This window comes from Lepisosteus oculatus, chromosome 14 (genome assembly GCF_040954835.1).
Source record: "Lepisosteus oculatus isolate fLepOcu1 chromosome 14, fLepOcu1.hap2, whole genome shotgun sequence".
Taxonomy (NCBI): Eukaryota; Metazoa; Chordata; class Actinopteri; order Semionotiformes; family Lepisosteidae; genus Lepisosteus; species Lepisosteus oculatus.
The window spans coordinates 55,081,761-55,087,631 of record NC_090709.1 but is presented as its reverse complement, the minus strand read 5'-3'; the positions used below and the strand labels follow the sequence as shown (position 1 = coordinate 55,087,631).

At 41.9% G+C, this 5,871-nt stretch overlaps 1 non-coding gene across 1 annotated transcript; it reads left to right on the top strand.

Annotated features, from left to right (window-relative positions):
• Positions 1–486: 486 nt before the first annotated feature.
• On the top strand, positions 487–568 carry trnal-aag (transfer RNA leucine (anticodon AAG)). Its single transcript has one exon. It is a non-coding gene; the product is annotated as a tRNA-Leu (tRNA).
• Positions 569–5,871: the final 5,303 nt, after the last annotated feature.

Genomic DNA, 5,871 nt, shown 5'->3' with positions numbered 1-5,871 from the left:
TGGCACATCACGTCCAAGTTTAGTGACAACTACCTCAGAGATTGTAAGCTGGGTAGTTTCAGATCACTTTTTTTAAAGGTTCAAGCAAACCCGAATACCTTTGTGTAATCGTTTTTCATAAAGTGTAATTGTATTATAGCATGTGCCCTTAATGATTTTCTTGATACGTTATATGTGCTCTTGTTTGTATTGTATGTAGTTTTGTTGTTCAAATAAAACGTAAAAGACACAACTTTCCGGATGCGGCTGCTGTAAAAATAAAATGACATCAAGGGTGCTGTACGCAGAGGTCTGAAACCTGCTCCACAGAAGATCTTTATCCAGAGGTGTTAAAGAAGTCGAGATCTCGCCATGAGAGGGGAAGCATCTCAGAAAAAGCAGGTGCAGTCGGTTCCACGGTCATAACGCCACTAAGTCGGGTGACAAGAGCAAAACCCACCCGGCTTCCTCCGGGCAAGTAATGAGACAAAGAGACAGTGCACAGCGGGTAGCGTGGCCGAGCGGTCTAAGGCGCTGGACTAAGGCTCCAGTCTTTTCGGGGGCGTGGGTTCGAATCCCACCGCTGCCAGGTGCTTCTGTCGAGACCCCCTTTCAGCTGGCTTCAGACGAAAGGGAGGGAACTGCTTTTTGGCAGTCTCTCGAGAAACTAAGCAAAGTGTTTAAAGATACTATCTCAGCTTGACATCAAGGCACAAAACAAAAACTTTCTTGCGTCCTCTCAACCCAAAAGCGCTTTGCCACTTTTTGCGTTATGCAGGGAACGATGTCTGCCCAGATCTCTATTGTGTCAATGCAAATCGTAGTGTGCCCTCCGTTTTAATGTTGGCTGTGCTGGCGTGCTGCTTCTGTCTGTGAAACTTGAATGTTCTGCTTCTTCACACCAAATCGTCGGCGGGGATTGAGCTTGTTAAATCTTTGCGCATAGCGCTCCTTTGGAAGTACTTTGTCCAAGTTCAAAAGCAATCGTGGGATTTACTTCATGCGTGCAAAAAGCATGCCTCGCACGACAGATTTAAATGGGGAATGGAGCCTGCTTCTTGCTGTTTTTCCTGTGGTAGCAGTTACAAAGTTGATCGTGCTTTCACATTCTGTTAACAGTATTCACTGGCTGAGCTTTATCAGTTGGTTCGTAAAGGAATCTCTGCTTCGGTTCCAGAAAAGTCATCTGTAGTGTGTTTTTTTCCGTGCCCATGGCAGTCTTTTAAAGCTGGTAGTAATGGCGGCGAAGTTAATTTTTTATCCTCTTTAAAAGAATAAGGACGGGCTGGGGCGAGCTCCATTTACCACTCTTTCAGCTAACCGCCGAACTCGCGAACTGATTACACTGCAGAGCCACAGGCGCCTCGTTTTTCTCCATTCTCTGGGTTAGGGTGAAAAAAAAACTTTGCTGGTATTAGCTGGCCTGCTGGGAGTACCTTTTCTTCACTGATAAGCAAGATTTGTGTTTCATCTTTCACAAGCTGTATAGATTTCTTTCAAAACAAGTTGTTCCAGAAAAGAAACGAACACTTGCATTCACCTGAATTAAAAGACATGGGATTTGCCCATAAGGATAAATTCTGTACAGTAAGACAGGAAGAAAGGCACCGCTGGGAATCGGACCCAGGATCTCCTGTTTACTAGACAGGCGCTTTAGCCAACTAAGCCACTGCGCCTGGCAAACTGCTGTCCTTTGACAGCCACTTGGACACGTCTCAACTGCTCTGAGACATCTGCGTTCGGTGTGCACCGAGCCTGCTCGCCTTGCAAGTTGCCTCATTTACATGCGATAGTTCCACCACTAAGAGAAAGGATGAGAAATGGCTTTTATCTGTCACTTTTCATGTCAGAGGATCTCAATCTGCTTTCCGTGTACAAGAGGATGTCCAACTCATGTAGCTAAAGACGTAGACGACAGTGCTCCACTGAAATCTTGATCTCACAACCCTCGGCATGACTCCGCTATGTTCTGCTTTAGACAAAGGGGGGAAAAGACTTCTTTCATCACACGTTTTGCACTGTTTACGGTGTTTGCAGTGCTCTTTCTTAAATGAAAACCAGGAATCGGCACCATATGAGGTGAGACTAGATAATATTGGAACAAGTAGCCTCGCCATTCCATGCGTGACGTGAGCAAAGTGTAATTCCTGTCTTTATAGTGTGCTTGTTAGAGACATAGCTGGCACCCAGAGCGCTTTAAATCCGGGAGTCAGCAGCCCAAGACAAGAGAGTTTCCTTCGTCTATGTTTTTGCGTGAAGGGGGAAACCATGCGTGTGCTGCAAACGATCTTAGTATCGAAGTGCCGTCCCACATAACCGATCCGAACAATCTGCTTTACAGAGGAGCACTGCCGGAGCTTATCGTTTGCAAACTGAAGACCAGGCTGACCTCTTCTGTGACTCTTGAACACTGAGTCTCAAGGTTGTGAATTCAAGCTCCACGCTGGCGGGAAATTCCATAGGTAATGATCACATTTTCTTGCATGCTAATCAAAAGAAATATTAAGAAACTTTTCCCGATACCAGTTTTTTACAAAAGTAAAGGCACACGGCACATGTGTGCCACATCACGTCCGAGTTTAGTGACAACTACCTCAGAGATTGTAAGCTGGGTAGTTTCAGATCAGATCACTTTTTTATCAAAGGTTCAAGCAAACCCGAATACTTTTGCAAGAGACATTTCAGAATCCCAGTCAAATCCAGTAAGATTGCTGGATCCTTTGAATTCGACTGAACTATAGCACAGATCTGCAGTCCACCATTAGAATACTGTGGGTGTGTTGTATAAGCCATACCGCCCAAAATAGTTCTAAAACAGGAGAAGCATCCTCGTTTAGGAATGTGGTATAAAGTGAAATGGTCTGGGAAGAGTCCTACGTTTGAACAGTTCAAAATAGACGTAAAGGGGTATTTACGGACTCTTTCGAAATGTAAGAACGAGCTGTGCGGACCTTATCTTTATTTACCTTGTGTAATCGTTTTTCATAAAGTGTCATTGTATTATAGCATGTGCCCCTGACGATTTTCTTGATACGTTATATGTGCTCTTGTTTGTATTGTGTGTAGTTTTGTTGTTCAAATAAAACTTAAAAGACACAACTTTCCGGATGCGGCTGCTGTAAAAATAAAATGACATCAAGGGTGCTGTACGCAGAGGTCTGAAACCTGTTCAACAGAAGATCTTTATCAAGAGGTGTTAAAGAAGTAGAGATCTCGCCATGAGAGGGGAAGCATCTCAGAAAAAGCAGGTGCCGTCGGTTCCACGGTTATAACGCCACTAATTCGGGCGACAAGAGCAAAACCCACCCGGCTTCCTCCGGGCAAGTAATGAGACAAAGAGACAGTGCACAGCGGGTAGCGTGGCCGAGCGGTCTAAGGCGCTGGATTAAGGCTCCAGTCTCTTTTGGGGTGTGGGCTTGAATCCCACTGCTGCTAGGAGTTTTTGTGTTACAACCACCAAATGGAGCAATGTGTTAAAAGCTACTTTATCAGCTTAACATCAAAGCAGGGAAAAAAAAGTGTTTCTTCTTCTCAACACAAATTATCGTTTCCACCTTCAGCAGGGAAGTTTGTCTACCAAGATCACTTTTGAGTCAGTGCAAATCACAGTGCGCCCTCAATTTTAATGTCGGTTGTGCTCCTTTTTTCTGTGAAACGTTAATGTTCTGCATTTTCAAGTCGAGTCATCCTCAGGGGTAGAGCTGATTATGTCTTTCCGCATAGCGCTCCATCAGAAATAACTTGTCTAAGTTCAAAAGAGATTGTGGGTTTCACTTCAAGCAATCACAAAGCATACCTCACATGTCAGATCTAAATGGGGAATTTGTTGGTTACGAAACTGAACGTTTTTCCATGTTCTGCTAAAGTATCCACTGGCTTGCCTTTATAAGCAGTCTTGGAAAGATAAGCTGTGCTTCATCTCAGGAAAAATCATCAGTACTGTCATTTTATTCTGTGTGTATGGCCGTTATTTAAAGTATATAAAAATCACGAGTTCATAGACATCCAAATATCAACAGCACCTTGTAAACCTGTCATAAGAATTCCTTCAATCCAATAGTTTCACTCCAGGGAAAAGGCAGGGAAACATAGAGAATTCTTATTTAAAGACAACATCCGTATTGGATTGCATGTAAGCAGGCACCACTCAGAATTCCTAATATGATTTTGAATTCAGTTTTGCAGTGCTTTAGTGCTTTACTACTTTCAGAGAGTCCTTTATTGACCTTGCTGAAGCAGAGAAGCGACATAATCACAATTGTGACCAGTTTTTCTGCTGTTTCTGGTTAATACTGATTATTATTTTGTATTTTGATTAGTATTTTTCGTAGCGTTCTTCCTCAGCTTTTTAGTTATTTGGTGAGCAAGAACCACTGAGAACGAGTCTGAATCAATCAAGAACACATATGGTACTGCTGTCCTGTGTATTACTGCTTCATCCTAATTGAGCTTTTCAGTGTTGAAGAAGACGTTTCCAATTTCGATTGCTGGTTTCAGAGGATGTGCTACAAGATCACAGATTCATTTGAAAAGATTTGGAGATGCATTGGCTGGGATTCAAACCTGGCTCAATTGCATGAAGGCACTTATACTCAGCAACGAGAGGAAAGGAGAAGGGGCCAGAGGTAGTGTGGCTGAATGGTCTAATATGCTGGATTTTAGGCTCCACTCTCTCAGGGGCGTGGGTTTAAATCCCACTACTGCCCAATGTTTCAAGACCTTACTTCCTGTGATTTGTAATATGGTCAGTAAAAGCACTTTATGTAAGTATCTCTTATGTCAGCACTACAAGTCACTTACTGCTCCACAGGACCGGGGTTCAATCCCTGGCATCTTCAGGTGTTTTATATAACTGTACTCACATCGAAATCTTCTGTTGAGTGAGAACTCTTTGCTCGTGTTCATAGAGAGCCAGGTTTACCTTTTGAATCTCACCCGGGATTTCCTGAGAGATCATTCAGCGAGCGAGACCTCCCTCTGGACTCCGCACTGAGCTGAAAGCTGCATGAATTCCTCACTGTGTGTCCTGTACTGTTACAGGTGGTCCAGCGTAAATGTGCAGCACAGTGATATGAACAACTTGAACTTTTTCTGTATGTGAAGGAAAATGCAAAAGAGCATGTAAAGTATTGATCATATAAAATATCCATAGTACAACTCGAGAAAAAACTGAAGCACAAAACAGCGACTTTTGATGATTACAAGAGATTCAAGAAACACAACCGTCCGCAGATGGGTTCGGATCCTGAACGCTTAAGTCAAAAGAACAAAAGCGAAGTAAACTCACTTCATTGTCTTATAGTTTCTGTAATAAAACAATTTTTTACTTTCTTTATAATTTCTTACTGTTGATAGACGATTTATTGAATTTTAACAGAATCACAATTACAAATATTTGGGGTTAAACTGTTATTCACATACTCTAACAAAGAGAAACGTTAGTGTCTTCCAGTGTGTGAGCCAATTTCTCAAAACATTAAAAAATAAGTTATAGAAATTGAATTGTTCTACTTTTTAGGCTTGCATAGTCTTATTCATATTTCAGTTAAGCCTTTTCTTCTGTAGTAATTTCATTTGATATTAAAATTAGTCCTGATTTACAAGATGTAACAAGGGTTACATTTTAACCCTTCAATCCAATAGTTTTACTCCAAGTAAAAAGCAGCGCAATATATAGAGAGATGACATTCAAAGATTTCAACGTTCTTATTGGATTGCCTGTATGCAGATATCGCTCAGAATTGCTAATATGATTTTAATTCAGTTTTTCTCTACTACTTTCAGAGTCTTTTATTGACCTTGCTGAAGCAGAGAAGTGACATAATCACAAATGCAACCAGTTGTGCAGCTGTTTCTGGTTAATAATGATTAATGCAAAAAAAACAGCTCCTT